Consider the following 22,820-nt stretch of genomic DNA (forward strand, 5'->3'; position numbering starts at 1 on the left):
AATTAATGTGTTAATACGAAAACTTCTAGTTTTCGAACAAACAAATTGTATAAAAAAAATCAACGTCATCAGCAACCAACTAACCTCACCTAACCTACGAAATTCAACTTCACTTATAACGACCTACCCTATAAAAATTTCGTTTCACTCATAATTTAACCAATAAATATTCAACATAGAAATTGTTGTTTGTAATTGGTAGATTATAGAAGACGTTACATTTTTGTAGGTTAGACAACAATTTCTATAGCAACCAGAATCAATACCCTTAATATTTCTATTAACCATCAAGCTGAATACTGAATTTTGAAGTTGATGACACATTTAACACGCCGAAATTCTAAACTGATTAATGCAAGCAATTTTTTTATTGTTATACTTTTATACATATTTTTATATCACGTCATCATCATTTTAGTACTTATTCAAATTAACCATGGTATCTGAAGAGAACTTTTTTAAATAAAATTGAATATGAGAGAAAAAGTTCATTTAGTTTCAAAAAGGATTTGAGTTGTATTACAAACATCGAAGCAAAAAGAAGAAATAAATTTAGAAAGAAATGCTTCAGAAGAAAATCCTGTATACCAACTATTCTGAATTATCTGTCATGTAAATAATTGACCAATTGAACATCTAATTATGTAGATTCTACATCCAATAAATTTTTTTGAACTATTCTGTTTTTTCTCATACAATAATATATCATTAATGTTGTTGTAGGTAAGATTAATAGAACGAAAATTCTGTGTTGTTTTTATTTGTTATTTCTTGTTTTTCTTCGCTGTTATTTGATCGGACGGAACTAATTTTTGATATCGTTTATTATCGTTAAGATCATAGTCGCAGCATTTAACATGAACAGTTTTCCATTGTCAGGAATTTATTGCAATGTGTTATTGGTCTTATGAAATGAGATTTGAAATCAATAAATTCAAGAGGAAATACTAACAAGTCATAAAATTGTCGAAAGCTTTTACAAAGTTGAAAATGGAAAAATTTCACATTGAGATTGCCTCAGTTGGAGTTGTTCGCTAGCTATGATAAATAGCTTCCCAGGTCGATTCGTCGACAACCGTAAAATCTCAGATACCTACACAAACAGTAGATGTTTAACCACAATAACCAATCAGTTAGTTTTCAAGAAGGACAATGTGTTTGAAATTAAAATTATTCATTAGAATAATCAAACATTTTTATCTTATTTTCATTTCTTCTTTTCTATGATCATTACTATTTTATCGAATCAATTTTTCATCGTCCCTGTTTATCAATTAATTAATGAACTTCGAGTAAGCAGAAGGTTGGCATAATAAGTGTAATTATAGTATGATTTAAATAATAGTGTGATTTACACTGGTGCCAACTGATTGAAATGTGCCATCCCATAATTATTCCTATTTGTAGAAACTTTGTTCAATAACAAATTATAAATTTCTCTGAATTTCAACAGATCAACCTATCGATCTGTTACCTATTTCTTGTAATATTTTTTCAATTTCGTCAACTAATTATTCTGTGTCAGTAATAACTTCTGTTGTATAACAACTTGGAAATCAATTTGTTGACTCTCCACTCACTTTGAATTCTAAAACGTTCTTCCCTCCATGTCTAATGACATAGAACAATTAAAAAGTAAATCTAAATAAATTGGGATTTACATAATACTAGATGGTGAGTCTTCTTTACTTTTTACGTGTTGTGCTTACAAATATGTTTTTTCAAACTTTTTATTTGGTGCTTTCATTTCCTCTAATGAATTGTTTCCAATAAGCTCCGTATTTTCTCTTCATTTGATGGACAGGACGAACAGAATAGAATAGATTTTTGTCAGTTTTTTCATGTATTGGTTGCTGTATGTAAGCTCTTCTTATGCAGATCTATTCTATTTCCTCTTCAGTTGTTTCTTTTTATTTTATTTTTTCTCCTCCTTGCAGATTCCTGATTGTGAAAAAAAGGTTTTTGATTGTTTCCAGCAGTTAATATGAATTTGGAGGATCTGGTAGGCGGTTTTTAATATAATTAACAATCCTTTTTTAAAGTATTAATTTTGTCATATTTTCTTTACGTATATTTGTTCAATAACTGCTGGTGTGCAATTTAATATTAACTGTTCACCTCAGCCGATTATCACTTTACCTTTATACAAGTTGCGAAGTAGGGCTCAAAATTTGGGAAAAGTTATTTTCTTTGCAGCCCTTCAACTTAAAAATAACGGAATTAATGCATTGCATGAGACTGTTAAGGGTAAGTAAAAAGTGATAGCACCAACTTAGAGGGTTAATTAGGAGCGACATGATCTTAAAATTTTACAAATGTTTTTTATCTGTCAGTTGATTTGAAAAATTCATTCGATGATTTAAAAAATGATGATTTCTAGAACTCTCTACACTCTTGTAATTTTTCATAAAAATTTTACATTTTTTCGAATAACCAAAGACATTTTTGAAATCTAACAGCTAAGGAAAAATCATTTTTTGTGGTTAAAACAGATTTTCATTTTGATTTTTATGTTATTCATTTTTATATCATTTTCTATTTATGTTGAGGGTGATCTATTGATTAATATGATTATAGAAAGAAGTCGTAACGTCAATTTTCTTAATCTGTTTTTTAAAATTAATTTTCTATAGAAAGAGACATTTAATCATAAAAGTTAAATATGTAAATAATAAAATACAATCAGCATCAATTTTTCAGCTCTTGGCGATTTGTGAATAACAATAAAAGTATTTTAGAAAAAAAGGTGTAAGTTACATTTGCTTGTCTTGGATGAGTAAAGCTCCGATTGAGGCATACGCTACAATTTAAACTAAATAAATATAAAACCCGAAAAGCGGCATTGAGTGCTGTCTATGAAAGATCAATTTACTACGGCAGCTTTTAATATTTCTCAGAGTGTTTTATAGCTTTATAAAGTTCTAAAGCGTTTTATTTTTTCACCAATGTCACATCAAGAATTAAAGTGACTCTGTAAATATAATATACACTGCCGGTCATAAGTTTTGTCCATCCCTATAAATCCATTCATTGAATTTTAAAATAATACACTGTAAAAAATTTCTCTCTGATATTATCAAGCGAAAATTTATACGAGCTCATGTTTATATTTTGTCTGTGAGCGCGACAAGCTAAAAGTTGCAAGTACCGGCTGATTTGTTTCTTACTCTTTAACTGTGAATTATTTCTTCGGTGTTAATGATTCTAGTTTAGTCCCTGTTGGCACTAGAGATGCAATATCGTGCTGTGATTTCTACTTTTTGGACCAAGACATCTTTCTGTGAAGTTCGTATACGAATTGTCTCCGAATACGCAAATTCAGACTTGTAAGTTTCAAAATGGGTAAAATTCACGAACTATCGGCTGGAACTCGTGCAACAATCCATAGACGTACCTAGACTACAACGTAAAAAATATGAATCCACCAGGAGCTTTTTGACGATAGAAAACAATCAAGGCTGCGTCGAGAAACCACAACTGCTGAAGATAAACGTATTGTATTCATCAGTAAAAGTGATCGACGATTCACGGGCCTGGTGATAACAGCTCACATCAATGATTCCGGGGATCTGCCTTTGAGTACTTCTACAGTGAAAAGGAGATTCAGACAAACTTGCCTTTTTGGAAGGCTGTAGGCTAAAGAGCATAGAAACTGTTAGTATTAAGAATATGAGAGAATTTTATGGAGTGAATAGTCAAAGTTTGAAGTTTGGTGGCAAATGTGGATATTGTATTCGTACCACAAGAAAATTTGATCATACTACTAGACATTGTTTTAACAACAGTTTTATTTCGGTTTTATTCATTATTTCTAAACAAGTTTGAAAATATAGGATTTGTATTCATCATTCATTAGCGCATTAGATATTCAACATTTCTAGACATTGTAGGGGTGTGGAGATTTAGTACGTTATTATGTTTTATTCTCTAATTCCGATACAATAGTTGAAATATCTTATATTCACACATTCCACCTACCCACTCGCATCGATTCAGTTGTCATACCCGGTTGCATCCAACTTGGATTAAGTTAAGTTAGACCAGCTGTTGGGATGATCAATTGCACCTAGTCTATGTATTTTTTCGAATACTAACACGTACAAAATAAGAATATATATCACTAGGAAAAACAGAATGAATATGTAGAGAATTCTTTCCAACATGCAACTTTCATAATTGGTTAATTTCACAGACAATTATCCGTGATAGAGTAGTGTTTACCGTAATCATTTCCTTGATGACGAATTAGTCGTCTTAAGATATGGTAGTGTTGTTTGACTTTAATTACAATTATGCGTAAGTTCGTATATTATAATTTTAATTTGATGCTATAAAGAGTGTGTAGTTATCACTTGAACTGATAAGTAATTTTGTTACCTTAAATTGAGTTGAAATATGACATTACCATCATAAAGTTAAACATATTTAATGGTTAACTTACTTAGAACGTGTGGTCAAACGAGTGCTATAAGAGTTATTCACAGATATTTGAAACATTTATCTTGGCCAAAAAATGGAATTAAATCGCGCACATTTTCGTGCGATGATTTACTATGATTTTAGACGTGGATTCAACCAGCAGTAATGTGCCGATCAACTCGCTTCGACTTTTGGTAATGAAGCACCATCTCTATCCACCATGTTCCGCTGGTTTTCCGAATTCAATCATCGTCGGGCTTAGCTACAGGATGAATTTGGTAAAGGTCTTATAAAATTCGTTGTTGTGCCAGAAAACATCGATGCTGTGCGTAAACTGGTATTGCAAGATCGTCATGTGGCATACCGTGAGATTGAGGCATATTTGGCATTAGTTCCACTTGTATACATTCAATATCGCATGAGCATTTGACTTGCAAAAAGATTGGTTCGTGTTGGATAACGCATAATTTGACCACACCTCAAAAATAAGGTCGTGTCAATTGGTGAAAAAGATCGTCATATAAAATAAACTAAAGGTTGCTAATTTCACTCCCGTATAATGTAAGAGGAATATTAAATGAAATTATTAAAAAAACGTTACTAAAAATTTAATTTCATACGAGCAATCACCTCCTGAATTTTGTCACAAGAATTTAGAAACACCCTGTATATTAAGTATCAAACCTCAGAAGTATATATTAGTGCAAAAATATTAATTTTCACGTAGAAATTATAGTAATTTTAAAACAGAGTTTTAAGTTTAAAATGAATTAGAGTTGTGTGAGTTTATAATGAAAATTGGAAATGTACACAAATATAATCGAACACCCATTTGAACACCCACCTTTTCTCCTGTACGTTTCGCAAGTGTCCCCATGATACTAAGGTATATGTGATTATCATTATTATGATACTCCTGATAACTTGAATTTGGTATTCGTCTTAAGTTCACTTTTTCTACAATATGCTTAAACTGCAAAGTATTGCCTTCGATTGAGTCTCAACATGTTCGTTGCAATGGAGACATTGGCCCAGGTGATTGGCCTTGTTTGTCGATTGGATTTCTTCATAATTGATTTTTATGTTCTGGTCTGGTCGGTGGCTGGTTCTTTTCTGGTAGACAACACTCTTTTATGTCGTTTGAAGGGTTTAAGAGTATTTTCCACTGTTATGTACCTCGTTGTAATTGCGACGTCGTCCACGTAAAGCACCATCATTTTATTTCATATCAAATCTTGTGATAAATTGAGTGAAAAACAGTGAAGATGTAAAATGTAATACGATTCATAATAAATACTGGAAATTACCACCTCTATCTTGTTTTTAATATTTTTAACGAAAATAAGACTTTAAGTTATAATTATACTTCATTAAACTCCATTTTGAAAAAAAAATTTGATAGCAAATAAAGTAAGGGCTGCTAATATCGCCCCCGTATAATATAAGAGGAATATTGAAAAAAAACGGTGGTTAATCCTTTGCAAGTGCATGAAACGAGAGTTTATTTTTGAATTTTACTTTGAGGTAAATTCAATTTATTTAACTGACTTATAAAGATAAAAAGAATGCTGAAAATTTCCTTTTGATCAGACGTTATTCAACAATTCTTTTCGTATGTTATATCTCCAGTGCAGTTACTGCGCTCCCTGATAATTTCTCCGCTCGCCTAGTTCTAGCGGGTACAACTCCCCGTATACAACATCCATTCACCTGACCAGAAGGTGCTCGTGCGACTCGCTGGCTTTAGTATTAACAGGTGTTTTATACGCTGCACACACACCGGCAAATTTTACACTCACAGATTATATTTTTTCTCGTGCTGCGGAGCGGTGCGGGAAAGATATTTTTTCAAACTGCATTTGGAAACATTCGTCGATAGAGTTTTGATACTTTGGACGTATCTTGAGATTTTGGATATAGTTTTAGATTTCCTTAGTTTCGGTGCAATAGACAGACTTTCTCAAACTCTTTATCAATATTTGTTTTTGACGTGGTTTTGAAAAATGAAAAATTTCGCATAATTCTGAATATTACTATTTTGTGACTTGATTGTTTCATGTGATTATGTTTTGACTGTTTACTTTGTCTTAATGGATTATTTTTCTTTCGGATAGTTGTATCAGGTAAGTCCAGAATTTACATTTATTGGCTAGTAAATGAGAGATCTGTTCTAATAATAACGCATAACGATTTTTCATTATTTTCTCATCATATCCTCTCATGTTGTTATATCTTCACGACTCTCATAATTATAAGATAATTACAAACAAAGAGAATTTTCTAATCCATATACTATTTGGCATTCTCAATAATCAACTTATTTTTACATTTAGTAAATAATTTTGATGTTGGATATTCACCTAGTGGTTATTTATCTGAAGCAATATAGGTAGGAAATTTTATTCAGCATAAAAACAGATAGGAAAGTATAGTCAATAGTTTCTCCAAAATCCAAAGTATAACAGAAGAAAGTTGGAGCTATCAACGGTGACATATATTTTGAAGATGTTCATGTCTTGGATGGAATTCTTGACTTGTAATGTTAGAACATCTATCTAGTGCATCAAAGTATAATACAAACAGATATCCACTTCCATCATTTCAATCTAATATATTCAATGTTCTATCCACGCCTTGTATATGAAACTAATTAATTAAAATTCTACAAAGTGTGCCACTTATTTTCTATAATCGTTATAAAAGCTGCGAAACCTGAATCTACTCATAGTTAATTGAAATTAAATATATTTATTTATAATACGTGTGTCAAATTTTTTATCTATTAGCTTTTACGAATCATTGAATATTAGTAACAATTTTTAATAGTAGTAATACCCCTTTACATTGAATGGATGAAAATAATGTTTACTTTTATAAATATGCACAAAGTATCATAATAACCTTAAAGATTTGATTACAGTTACACTATTAATCATAGAAAATTTTATATCGTTATTATTCAGAGGAATAATCAATTTACTTTCAATACAAAAGGTCGACTGCATACAAAACCTGTATACCAGCATATTGTATAATCTCGTAACTAGATGTTTGTATAATTGATTCTTGATGAATAATATTGGAATTGTTGAGTAATTATCTTATATAAACTCTTGAACCGTTGGGTTTTATCGTTAGAATCAGCGGAGAAATTAGAAAATCCATATTAATTTCTGTTATTTGATCCGGTATACACGGTAGTCTCTTCAAGCTCTCAAAAAGAATTAATGTGGCATTCCTCACGATTTATACACCTTGTATAAAAATTTTATACAAACTGAGACAAATCAAGATCCTACAATAAGTGTAGTCCAAATTTTTGGTTTTCAATGTTCAACCAGTCAAAGAACCTATTCTGAAAATTCGATACCAAATAGATAATCTTCAAGATTTAGATTATTATGAAAGTAGTGTCCTCTGGTCACGAATCAAAATCTACTCCTATGTTTTTTTTTCAAAATTTTCAGGTAGATCGGGAATACTAAACAAAAATTTGGAAATAATTGAAAGTTTGCATTTCATGGGTTTTCTGAGGAGATTCGGGGAGATTCCTCATTGCAGAATCTCAGCTATACGATAGACTTTTAAAAATTGACATTGGATAGTTATGGACAACCACTGCACTAGCGACTAAAAGGCGTATTAGTAATGATTCAATTACTGAATATCTGAGATATAAGTACGGATTATTCATTATGGAAAGTAGGCAAGCGATTAGAAAGATCCATTACTCATAACTCACCAATTAAGGAAAAAGATGAGTGTCAGGCACAAGATAATGTGTAAAAAGCAAATAGATTTAGGGAATAATCAGAAAAATGAAACCAAAAAGTACAAGACTGTTATGAACCAGTAAAAGGAGATTTAAGTAGTTAGACCTAGTTCTCCAAAAGATTACAAACATAAATCCTAAAAAAGCGAAATCAAAATATCCTAGTAACAACAGACAATACTTAAATTTCTTATAGTAAAACGCTAGGGAATAAACAATTGATGCAAGATTTCACTGGAGAATTTAAAAAAAACAACACAAAGGCCTAATAAAAAATGATAAGAAATGTAATGTATTTAAGATAAAGAGTCCAAATTGTCCATACTCAACCAACTGTTTCTCTACAAATGTCTGGACAGTTTTAAGGCTGTTCTAATATAAGTAATATTCAAATGATACAACGTTTCCGAAATAGGGTATTAAGGACTGCCAATTCAGCTAGAAGGCTCTATAGAATCAAGCCATTTGAGTTAGTGAAATAGTTTAAATGACGAGGCTAGTTAAAAGCAGAGTATTGTCCGAATCTTGCGTAACACGTTAACGGTAGTGTTGCTAAAATCATTGGATACTGAGATATACTACTCTTGACATTCAAGAATTTATTTACAGGTTGCTTATTGATCTTCATGATCAGATTGTTAGAACAGAATTAAATTTGTCTTCTCTTGATAAAAAATATAATAAGACGTCTTGATTTCAAAGCTATATCTTCCAAACGATGAAAGTCGAATCTGTTTTGTTTCTTCAGCCTCGTCAGTAGGAATTTAAATGATTAACATTGTCACTCCATTGTGATATCCTCATTGTTTGTGATGGTACATTGTTGGAAATTTCTATTTTCAACTTCGAATCCTTTAGAATGATCATTTTTTTTTCGATTGTTGTTGTTTTTTTTTGTGAAAACTACTAACGTTATCAAGATATTGACAATATCTTTATTTTATTTTCGAAATTAAAGAAGGAAATACGGTCATTTTTGTAACTTCATAAAACATGCACAACGTTCATGGTCACATTTTGACATCAAACTTCCGATTTTTGAAACAAACTATAATATACGTTGCTACATATCGGATTTTAATCTTCAAGATAGGATGTCGAGGAAGTCGAAATAAACTTGAAATTTCTGGTTCGTTATTTTCCACCCCATTTTGTAAATATTTGACTAACATCTAAGTTAGTCCTAAATTAGGTTGTAAATCACCTGAGATCAATTTGCAACCATTTTGATTGTAATTAGATTTAAATAGAAAGAAAGTTTAATTTGCCTGATCAATTAATCATTTCACACCATTTACACGCAATTTTCGATGAGGATGAAATTATTAAACCAATCATTTGATTAGAATTAATAGGAGAAAACAAAATTTTAACAATAAAACCGTTAATTAGAGAGGGTATGAATATCGAAATACGATTAATTAATCATAGAAGTCTCCGTTATTATTATCAATAAAGAAATCATAACACAAATCACGGATTTTGATTATAATCAAAAATAAACAATATCTAGAGTATATTAGTTGGAATAGTTTACTTTTCTCAATTTAAGCATTTAGAGCATCCTTTGCTACTATCGTAGGATGAAGGTGTCGAAATATCTTGGTCATAGGTAGATATGAACTATCCACGCGTATTTTTTATCGCACTTACTTGAAACATAACGACCTTTCCAAAAGGCATGTCTGTTGTGTGTTATAAGCTATTAAAATAACTCTTATATTGATTTTAATCTGAGTCTTCCCCAGATTTTCTTGAATTGTAAGCATCTCTTAGATCTTCGCCCATTCCTTCCACGACTTTGTCGTCATAGTATATACTCAGTATAAAATTAACAATTATTTTGAAAATAAGTTGTTAAGAAAGAATAACTGTGACTAATTTTCGTCGGCGTCTCTGCGGTTGTCGTGAATGATGATGAAAATGATATATGACCTTAATCTGGAAGATGTTGGTTCGTCGGGACATTTTTTTGTCGTATTCTACTTTTTCTGCAACCTCCACGCTCGATATTAGGTAAACGTTCCCACGGTGGACGAGTGCTGCTAAAAATATCACAAGTATTATCCAAATATCAATTCTGAGTAGAATTTATATATCAACGAACTCTTCTCTCTCTTCCTTACTAATTTGAGCTCTTGATCTTGTATTTACGAGATCCTGAGCTTAATTTTCAGTATTTCCAAGAAGTGACAATTTATTTAACCCCAGAAACTGTATCTATGGTATACTCGTATAATATTTCTGTCTGATCGAAAAGGTTCACTACTAACATTATTATATAGTCTTCCGTTTTTCAGTATAAATCTCTAATTTGCAGGAATAAAGTAATTTCGCGACCAACGATATAAAAATTTTGAAACCATACTTGTTTATTTTAATGAAACAAAATGGCATATTCTACGAAACCTCGTTGAATTACTGATTAAACTATTTCGTCCCAGAGGATACGATTTTTGACAATTTTCTACGAACACTTTAAACAAATCAAACGGACTGAATCTCCCTTCTTCTCTCTCATCAAAATCGTCTTCACGTCAATCTGTCCAATCACCGTCTTTCTACACCAGTTCTTTTAACGATTGCCCATCGCTTCTGAAAACATCTATATGTTAAAGCAGTCTAATGAAAGCTTCGAATTCCGCCAGATTCGTAATTTTAGCGTCCTTTTATTTTAAAATGCGATTGAATATTCCTAATATAAATATTTGTGGAGTTGACTAACCACTCTAAGGTGTTATCGGATAAAATATAGTGCCAACAATCTGAAACAACTTCCCTTTTCTATATAAAAATCATATTAGATTGTACTTTTTTGGAAGTATTCGAAGTCCTCCTCGCTTTCTTCAACACTATTTTGTTGTGTTTGCCTCATCTCCATTATCCTCAATAGCTTCAGCAAGATCCAATAATATAGACAGATTATATCTATAGAAGTATCACTAGCTCAGTAATTAGTAGAAAGTAGAAAATTGTCAACATTTAAACGATTGGATACAGTTAATGTATATATGTAATAAAGTTTTTTCAGTTATGATCGATACTAAAAGTTGCCGTCTCCAAATCGTGTGGAGGTATTAAGCTACTAAGCCTCTTGATGTTTGCTGTTGTAGGCAAAACCCAAAGTTGCCTAATCTCTTAGATAGGATGTGCTCGACGATGGGTTCTGATCTGCTGATAATAACATCTACCAAATGTTATGATTAAAATGTAGTTTATTCAGATGTAGGCTTAGTGTTTGTATTATAAACTTGGATTGAAAATTGAGGTCATTGAATAGGCTTGAATACAGATTTATATAGAGTCAATATTTCATCATTATTTTGTTGGGTATTAGAAGTAAACATACATTAAAAATTCAGTTTTCTCTCACTGCTGAAAAAGGTCGAGTTTGTAATATTTTTTTGTGTTATCTTACGATTAGTATTAGTCACCCCAAGGTGAATTGTGGTCCCACCCACTAGAAAATTTTATATACTTTAAGGAAAACAACCCTATTAATTCATCCCGTTCAAAAATAGTGTAATGAGGCTTTGCAAATTTCCAATTTTCTACAGAGAATCTTTGTTGAGAAAGGATTGTAACATGTGTTTATTTCGAGTGGTGGTCAAAAATTCTTTGATGATTATTGGTATTTTTTATTCTTAAAAATAAATCTAATTGAATAAATCTTAAATTGACTGCAAGCACATGGGTGGAGTTACGTAACAAAATAATAATAATTCTGCCATTGTGTACCATATTTATTAAAAATTGCACAAGAAAATAGACAATTATTTGCCTATTACCGAATCTAAATTATTTCTTCACAATAATCAAACGTTCCTGCACCCTCACAATAATGTAATCACCAGATACCTATCTAGATCCGTGATTTTGCTTTCTGATAGGATAAACAATAATACCATACACTATCACAATAAAATCCTTTGAAATTTCTTTATTTCTTAGAGCTTAAAATAGTTATTAAAGCCTACATTGAATCTCATAAACGTTTTAAGCGGCTAAAATAAATCAAAAATCACAATCGCAAGGAAAACCAAATTCTAGAAACAAAGTTGAAACTGTTGAGAATAATAGGTTATCTTTAAATTTCGTCGGTAAGGTAAAGGCGACATCAGCTCGGTAAGAGTTTATATCACTGTCCATTATTCCCCGAACATGAATTTCTCCGACACAGTTAGCATAGCACTTCAGTGATAAAATTGATACTTGGGCAACAATTCAGCTTTGAATGGACCATAGCAATAAGTCCTGAACAAATCATAAGATCATAGGGAGATTCAGTTTACTAAAAAACATGAATGATATGATGTTTTACTGTACTGGCTATTACAATTTGCGGTTAACTTGAAGGTTTGGAAATGGAATAAAACAACAAGACAGATGTTTCGCTCCAACTCTCTCTCGATTAAATCTCGTTACATCTTTCATACTCTATTTTCTTTCTCTCTATCAATCTGAATAAAAATATTATTAAACATATATTTTATTCCAAAAATTATATGTAGTAAATTTTAATCGATTCAGGGATATATATATTTTAAAATTGCACTATAATGTTCGGAACGTAAATAAATTTTGAAGTCACAATTCAGTAACTAAATGAAAATACTAAGAGAAGTTTGATGAATCATAGCGTGTGGTTATTTATTTCAACATTGGATGCTTTGTGAATGCGCAAATTTTTTCCCTTTGATACTTCTTTCTTCTATATATCCATATGATTTTAGACCTTCTCTTAAATTCCAACTATTTATCGGAATCACTACATTACTGGAATGTTAAATTCGGTAAAAAGAAGAGTGAATGAAAACGTTTCGAATCCATTTTTTATGATATTCACACTTCCCTGTACTTAGATTTCAATCATTATATAAGATACATGACACCAAACTGATACGAGGTATGATGAAAAATAACTAAAATAAAATTTTGCTGTAATCACCCCAAAATTAATACGCTAGTTTTTTATGACATATTTTGTAATGTCATTTCTAAATTCAGGAAAGCCGTTAAAACTTTTTACTCTCAGCATATTATTTGTTTTTTGAGAAAACTAGAAGTTCTTTATTGCTAAATTTGATTTGGTGGACAGCTTCCAAAAATAGACGAATCCGTTTCGTTGACATGATGAATAAAAAGCCATACATCTATTGTTCAGGTCTTTTACATCGTATATCTTTTCACTAACGTAACACTACCTTCTTAAAGAGTTTGAAGTTTAGAGTTGTTCCCTGATAATACAAACCTCTCACAATTTCATAAAATAATTACTAGGACCTTTATGTTCGACTTTTACTTATAAGGAGAAGGTAAATCACTGGTTCCCTATAAAAAATGTCCCAGGGTCAGAGTCATAGGCTTATTCTTCTCAGTAAGTAACAAATTGGCTAAATCCAGGGGAAAATGAAGGTGAATGCTGATACGTTGTTTATTATCCACATTTCATGACAGTAAATGTAAACATGACATCAATAAAACGGCTATAGAAGCAGAAAGAAACTGGTATGTTTTGAAACTTTTCACATGCTAGTTAAAATAGCTGCAGTATAAGTAATTGTATCTTGGAAAACTCCCCCACCTAATTTATTCATACTTTTATTCTAAAATATTACTACCAGTGTTGCTACTTATGTTTTGAGCTATGGCAACAATGATGTGAATATGTAAAATCGGATATTGCCATCATAAAATTTGACATTTTTAGTTGTGAAAGTTTTCAGAATATGTTGCCATACGAATGCTTGTAATACTTGGTAAAATAATCGGATTTAATCACAAACATCTTCGTGCGATGTTTTTTTTTACTTTCGAAGTGGAGTGAACCAACAGCAGGGTGTCAATCATCCCACTTCGACTTTTTATGATCAAGCACCATCTAAAGTCACCGTCTTTTGCTGTTTTTTCGAATTCAATCATGGTCGTTCTTCGCTACAGGATGAATTTCGTGAAGGTCATCAAAAATTGGCTGTTGGGCCAGGAGACATTGATGTTATGTGTAAACTGATATTCGTAGATCGTCATGTGACATACCGTGAGATTGGGGCATACTTGTACATTAGCTCCACTCGCATACATTTGCGTAAACATTTGGCTACCAACGTCTATAAGATCGTGACAGGCGACGAATCATGGATCTATGCAAATTAACCCGAAAATAAATATCAATCTGCTGAATGGATCAAGACGAGCCAAAACCAATAAAAATTGAAGACGCATCATTCTCCACCACTACTATGCAAGCTCCCAAGGATCGATCATCCGCTGTACGCAAATTAAAAATAAATTGCGACATCAACGTGTTTTTCTATACCTGAAGAAGCGGTTGATCTATTAAAATCACATGTTTTGGAGGTACCTCAATCGGAATGGAAAAAAATGTTTCGACAAATAGTTCAAACGCATGCAAAAGTATCTTTTATCTCTCAAAACTTAGTAAACCTCGTATTTCTGTAGTAATTTATTAACATCGCGGGTGTTCACTATTCTGTGTTCTGTGTAGTAAGTACAAATGCCAATGGGAATTTTTAATATTTTCCTGATATGCGTCAGGTTTTTTTGTCGTTAAGACCACCTTTGAGATGTCATATATCTTTGTCTGTCGACAACTGGTCCAACTATGAAAAGCTCATATTAACAACATACGGTTTATAATAATCGTTTCATCTGTTCTTTATTTGTTCGATATTTTCTTCGCATAAACCAGATGTCAGTTAACTTTTGAATCAAGACCTTTATCAACGCATTCGTACAATATTGCTAGTAATGGTACATGCATTTAGTTAACACCTACCGTTGCATACATTGAATTTATCTATAGGATTCATATCTTGTGTATGCGATTCTTTATTTCTGTAGTAACGGAATATAGTTTGTCGTATACAGGATGGTATTACATCTCTATAATCTTCTATCTCCAAGTCCCTTAATATTAATAATTCTCCTAATTTAGTGATTGCTCTAATTAAATCTCCATGTTTTCAAATAGTACCTATTCAAACTTTTATGTTAGTACTACAATACTTAATTAAGAAAGCTTGATTTTAGATTGCTAATAACTTTGAATATTCAATATCAAAAAAATTTACTTTAGAATACTAGTCACGTGCTTCAGAGAAATAAATTGAAAAACGTTACAAATATTAAAAAATTCTATTTTGAATAATCTGAATTTCAGAGGCGGGACAATATTACAATTCAGAGGACAGAAATAAATTTCCACTTTATGTTTTGGAAGATATTGGTGGCGCTGTGTATATTGAGATAAAAGAAAACTATAAGTCTTCTTAAGAAAATGATTTTACTTAAGTTCAAAAATTCACTACCTAAATCAAAGTACTTTTGTAACCAAAGCTTTCTCTACTTAAAAGCTTGAACCCAGTCTTCTTTTGGAATGCCCTCAAAAATATTTCATCACCTGTTACCATTTTAAAAAGAATAAGATGGACATCATTAGATATCGTTTTTAATGTTTCTCGCGTGTTTCTTATTCTCTGTACCTAAATAGTTAAGCGTATGTGGCACCCAACGAGAAACGTTTTTTTTTATATGAAGATGATCATGTAAAATTTAGTTTATCGTTTCTGATCCAATATCAAGAGTTAACTCAACCGTTTGATAGGTGCATATTGGATGTAGTGCATATTAGATGTAGTAAATGAAGAATAGTCCCTAAAGCACATCCCCCATCATCGAGCGATACCCGTTCTTTTCTAAATACGGTTGCTCGTGAAGAAATTTCATCACCAAATCCGCGTTGCAACTACTCAACTTGAACTTGAACCAATATTGAAACCATAGAAGATTATAGCACCAACATGTCCTCTACACAAATTCATATTTCGATTGTAAATCTCGAAGATTTTGATTGTATTTTTGATTCATAAAATCCAAATATAATGACTGTTAGACATGCGTTTCGAAGAAGACTCCATCAAAAGCCTTGTATATAAGTATAAATGATTCACTATGAAGATAAAAGCGTTAATATCAATCAGGATTTTATGCCAAAAATACGTACCTAGAAAAATTTTTCTTTACCTTTAATCTGGTAATTATAGGTGAACGTCTAATAATTTCAATGAACTTTCAAGTCATTTTTGATCTTTTGATATTTTGTAATACTGATTTAGCATTTCCTTTGATTTAACTTGATAAATATTGAAAATGATTAATTTATTTCGGTTCACCGATTTCCTTTCTACCTATTGTATGTCGACATAGAGTAATTAGGTAAACAATTAGTGTCGTTAAGTATTATAATAATTGTTTTATTTAAAATAGTCAAAAGTTTGTCATAGAGACAAAGAGGAAACCGGTGTAACCGAACCTTGACATTCCCAACAACATTTCAATAGTGAATAAGTGAACAAGTGTTGAGAAAACTCAACCAACCGTAAGAACTTGTAGAAGTAGTAGAAATGTTCTGAAAAATAGGGAAGATTCAACTTTTTCCTATTGAAAATAGATTAAAAAATTCTCAATATATACTTAGAATCTTTACTCTCGCCCTTAGAAAATTCAAACAAAAAAAAAAGATTAATACAGGGATTAAAGAGAATATATAGCTCATATAATATAAAAATTGATGCACGTCATCAATGATGTAACTGTCTTGAAACTTGATATTAACAGTACAACTTACCGTAACCTGTTTTTTCTATATAATATCGTAAATTTTGTAATATTTCATTGCAATGATCAAATAAATGTCGTGAAAGCTTCACGCTTAGCTTAAAACAGTGGAAATGTGTTCATAATATTCACATTTTAGCAAAGGGTAACTTAAATATTTACATATGTATCTATTATATTTCTAAACTAAAACTCATAGCAAATTTTCACATGAAATCACCAACATACTCTCATTGTTTTTAATTTTCTCTATGTTCAACAATTATGAAATTTTGACAGGTTCTATCAAATTCATATTCACTAAATGACGTGTATCAATTCTTATATTATATGGACTATATCTTTGATACGTCTACAATAATATTTTTTCCATCAATTTTCACAAATCGTTTCCCTGAAGCTTATTCCTCAGCACCCCCTTCACACCGCCCATCAACTCAAAGCAAACCACACTATCTTCAAAGACGATTCCAAATATGATACCCTAGTCTAATGACACAAAATTCGAAATACATCACAGCACAAAAACACATCAAATATATTTTAAAATGGATCTTATTTCTTTCTAAGAATTTTTTATTATCTCGGGACAAACCCAAACAAAAATCATCTTTTATCACCCTATGCCTATCCAAGTACAAAATCTCTACCTTATCTTCAAACTAATTAACCATAAATCAATTTACAGCTAGAGAAACAGCGACAATTCAAGTTGGCTCTTATTCCTTCTCAACTCAAATGAATTCAATTCAATACCAAATATTCAAATTGGTGAAAAAGTTGTAAGATCCCTGTATATATATACAACACATTCATTTCTTTTTCAGATACGATCCATTCCAAAATTTTCCTTTTTGTAATTCCTCAATATATAAAAAAAGACTGTAAATATCTTCAAAACGAATGAATCAAAGTAAAAAACTAAAACTCCTCCTGAGATATTATGTCCAAATTCCGATTTCTGCCAACAAACTTTCAATATTCTTAAGAAATCGATGTATACGACAAATACTACTGAGAAAGAAAATATAAAATAATCTGACAAAGACCACAAAAGGTCCAAACGTTAAATTTTTATTTGTACTTAAAAAATTGAAAGAGAAACTAATTTTAAACAAGAAAAGACCAGAAATCAAGACGATTTATAAACATAAACATATCAAAAAGTTTAAGAAATTAAAAAAATAAATTATATAGAGACAGGTGCTACATTGTGTGGATATACCTTGTTTTTCCAATATTCCTTTCCTTCATTTTATAGAGGAATATATGCATTTGTCTTATTGGTATCATGTAAATTTTGAATGATAATTGATATGCAGAAGAAGACAGAAACTAATTTCTGTATCAAAATTTGTTTGTGCATATCGACCTATCAATTTCATATAATGTACATCGAAATTAGGTAATTTATTTCTTTGATATATAGATACTATTATTTCCTAAACTGAATAAATATCCAAGTTTTCTTTAAAAGGATAGATCTTACGAGAGCCTCCTTGTAAACTTGTTCTAACGAACTTGTTAACCGTAAAAATCCAAGAAATGAGCCCAACCAAGTGTGCTCTGCAACGTAATATTTTAAAGCGAAGGGATCTATATACTAGTAATAATGAAATAATAATTCCACAATACTATTATGAATTATGGAACATTCTCGGTACGTAGTTCCGCGTTCGAGCTTTATCCATTGGCGGACCTTGTTCAATATACCGTTAGAAGGAGAAAAAAGTTTTTATTTATCCTCTTCACATTTTAACTCTCACTTTATATATAGGAGTATTTGATTAACATTAACAAGTCTCGTTCCTTTCCACCAAATAATTGAGATTAACTACAACTATCACATTACTAAGAAAATATAAGTGATAACATCAAAATGTAATTAAACAAACATTAATGATGCCATTTTGGGCATTCTGTCAATTTCTATATCGTACACTGTTTGTTTCGCTTACAAAATGAATACTATGACCAGTACGAGTGTTTTGATGGAGTCGAAATAGGTATATATCTAACATATTGGAGTTATCTCTACAAAAATTTTGCTACCTATAAAGTTAAAAGAGAAGTATAATGTCTATTTTATAGATTGGCAGAGAACGCAAAGAACCACTTAATTTTCTGATGATAAAACATGTAATTTGTGGAATTGAAGATTTACAAGTTGCCCTTACTATAGCTATTCATTCGATGCTAAAAAGTTCCTTGACTATTCACCATAACATCCATCCATCCAGAATCATCATACCGGAAAGATATAAATTTTCTAAAATAAGCTGCAAATCATCTATTTCTTCTGATCTGCACAGGCTGCATTAATTAGCTCTTATAGTCAATATCAGTCACAAAAATAAAGACATCCAGAACGTTTACGGTTTATTGAGAAAATTTTTCACTGTAATCACCTCATGCCACATCAAACTTTTTTCAAATAATCAGAATTGTAAATATTCCACATACAAAAAGTTGGCACAAATAATCTGCTATGGCTGCTATGGGTAAACAAATTGATATGTTTCTATTTAAATATCCTGAACTTCACACGGATTATCCATTACGTCTATCACAGGTGTAAAAAATAGGAAGGTGGAAAACAACATTAATAATAATTTGACATCTTAAATGACAACACATGAGTAATAGCTAATTTTACTTATCCAATTTTCCGATAAAAACGGTATTTGAAATTTATTCTTATATATATACTACCATTTTTTTCTGTGATGAACAAGTTCAACGTTCATGTCAAACCTCTTATTACATAATTTGTGATGTGCTACATCAAATTTACACTTATAATTACTCGTATTTTGTTTGATGAGAAATTACAGCTTTAACAAAACTTCTCGGTGTCAATGTTCTTGGCACACTTCTTTAGAGAAAGCAAATTACAATAAACTTTGTAATATTCAAAAACATTTTCAATAAAAAAATAACCGTATTTAGAAGAAAATTTAATGTTTACGTTTTACCACAAACGACTAATTTAACGTTGTATACAAATAAATTTTGAATTTAAAATGAAATAAAGCACCAGACGATCCAGTCATATTGTTTTCGTTTTGAATATTAACATACTTCATATCATTATATCTAAATGTATTTTACCATCTATGCGATATCTGGCTAAATAACGAGACTGGTTACGAAATAGGGTTTTATTATAAAAATTATTCTGCATTCGAATACTCCCCTTCAATATACTCCCCTTCTCTCGCCACACACCTTTCTATAAGTTTTCTCCGTTAATCGAAGCAGTCCTAGTTTTCTTTGGTGAGAGCCTTTAGGATCTCTGCCGTTTTTGGCTTTACCGCTTTCATCAACTCAAACCAGATTTTTTATTCGGAAGCAAAAAAAAGTCACACGGTGCCAAATCTAGTGATTACGTGCGCTTACTGGCCAAATACTGCTTCAAAGATAGCGCGTAATGGGCAGGTACGTTATACTTGTGCAAAATCCACGAGGTGTTCTTCCACATCTCGGGCCGTTTATTAACAGTCTGACCCTTTGGAGTCTGACCGTTAATGTCGAAAAAAAAAACAATCAACATTGCCTTGAATTTTGATTTGCTCTCTCGGCTCTCACTAAAGCGCTTGATACGTTGCTCATGTTTTTCGTCACACATGGTTTTCGGCGTTCGTTTCAAACCACTACTGCACAAATTCTATAATAGTGACAAGATATATAGATCTAGATCTAGATATCTAGATATCTAGATACCCAACGTTTTTCACCCCACCCGTCTGGGGCGCCATCTAGGCGCATAGTCTCGTTATTTAATAGCCTGACTGCGTATAATAGTTATAATTAAATCAATAATACTAATATTCTGACAGTTTTTACTCTAGAATAAAAATGTGAATGAGTACTAAACACATTATTTACACTACCACTACATGAATCTCACAATTACACGCGCATCTTACGATACTAAAAGTAAACTATTTAACTTCAGGTGATAACTTGGCTGTCGAAACGTGCGTCAGCCAGTGCAGTTGTGTGGGTTGGCGTGGTCGTAGTGTAAATAGTATGTTCAGTATGATTAAAACCAACAGTTCCCAAAATTCGAACTTAGCGGTGGATCAGTATCTACAGAGATAATTTTTTCGATGACATAGATAGTGTTGCCGTTTATACATTTAGACAGGTTTACAATAAAGAGCATGAAAATATTATAATAACTGCTTATACTGAAATGAGAATAAAACTGTAGGACAAGATATCTCACATAAAATGATATAGCCAATGGGAGAAAAAGCAAAATGAGAATTCCACGGAATGTTAAATGATATATTAAAACAAAGAGAAGTATCTAACGACATGCTGATTTCTTCCTAAGGTAATTATGATTTCAGATGTCACAAAAAGGAATTTATAACAAATTAATAAAAAATCGAAATACATTATTCACTATTCGTGATTTCCGAATACGAAAACAGACCATAAAACAATCCAGAGTAAGAGTTAAAACCGGCACGGTTTCTTAGGATCACTCATGGAAAAATTTAGAAACATCGACGTAAAAATTGAACATAGAATCACAAAAACTGGAAGAAACTTGTATTAATTCGAGGTCTACATTTATTTGGAAAGAAAGAGATATAAATGATATTATAACAAGGATAAGAAAAAAAGTGGTTAGACCATCTATAATATACGGTAGCATAAAATCAAATGTAAAAAAAAATAAAACAAAATAAAAGTAAAATCGTTGCAGCTGAAATGAGACCCTTTAAAAAACTAGAAGAAGTTACAAGAAAAATGTGATAATTAGAAAAAATCTGAATTGGTTGTGTAATGTACGAGGGCCGTTTTTCTTCAACATCTGATAGGCTATAAACAAGACAAGTTCATATAAAACAATAATTTTATTGGCATCGGACACTTACGGTTACTTTACGACATAATCACCGAAGAGATTTAGACATTTGTCATATCTGAGAACAAGCATTTCAATACCCTCTTCGAAGAAAGTTGCCGCCAATGTAGCCTAGCCTAATAGCGTACAAAACAGACCTTGAAACTGAAAATTCCGTAGACAAAGCAGTAATGGTAAATCTGTGGTTTTCTTCAACCATTCTGTCAACTTGTTGAACCAAGTCATCTGAAACAACAGATTTGCGTCCTTGGCCTCCTCCCTCATGCACATAATTACGGCCATCTTTTAACTTTCGACACTATTCCCCATACACACGACTCTTTCTCTGATGGATTTCTGTATCATTATGGCCTTCAGCTTGTAGAAAACGAATCGCACTCCGCAATTCACACTTGGCAGGAGCATCAATAATGGCAGACATGTTTACGTGGCTGTAGCACAACGCCGACTGACGCCTGAATGTCAACAATAGCAGAGTGTGTAGTGCGAGAGCTTCATAATCGCCTACAACACATGCTTGCTTTCTTCTGCCCGTGTAGCGTCTGCACGTAGCGATCGAAGGTTGAAAGAAAAACGGCCCCCGTACATAAAATAGTCTAAAATAGAAGTCTTTGAATTAACAAAGAAACTAAGATCAATAATATAAACTATTAGCTCTGAATCAGAATGTTTTCAAGAGGTGGAATATTACAATAGACAATTGTATAATGAGGGTAACGGTGGATGGACAATAAGTATTCAATAGAAAACTTCTTATATTTCAGTAAGTGATATTAATGAGTTTAAATACACGAAATTCATGAATATTCTGCAAAATAAAGCGAAATGCGACAGTTGTATTGTATTTATATATTTCCTTGATCGACTCTCTATAATAACTGAACTAAAAGAAGAGGAGAGAATATACGGAAGAGGATTTTGAGGAATCTGGAGCTAAGTTAAAATGTTCAGAATTTTGAATCTGATACAATTTTTAGATCTCTGTATATAAGTAGAGGATAGAATATGTAGTACATTTAAACAAGCATCGGGTTAATCGTCGTTCAGTTCATTACAGTTTATTAATTCACTATTCTCTACTCTGCAAATATTCACATCATTCTATTCAAC

At 31.5% G+C, this 22,820-nt stretch overlaps 1 protein-coding gene across 1 annotated transcript in view; it reads left to right on the forward strand.

The window, feature by feature from the left end:
• Window positions 1-6,110: 6,110 nt before the first annotated feature.
• The window catches only part of LOC130444312 (uncharacterized), a 90,106-nt gene continuing 73,396 nt past the window's right edge, over window positions 6,111-22,820 (forward strand). Inside the window, exon 1 of the mRNA XM_056779390.1 lies at window positions 6,111-6,542. The gene's annotated coding sequence lies outside the window, so the exon portion shown is untranslated. The remainder of the gene's footprint in view (window positions 6,543-22,820) is intronic.

Source organism: Diorhabda sublineata, chromosome 5, assembly GCF_026230105.1.
Source record: "Diorhabda sublineata isolate icDioSubl1.1 chromosome 5, icDioSubl1.1, whole genome shotgun sequence".
NCBI lineage: Eukaryota > Metazoa > Arthropoda > Insecta > Coleoptera > Chrysomelidae > Diorhabda > Diorhabda sublineata.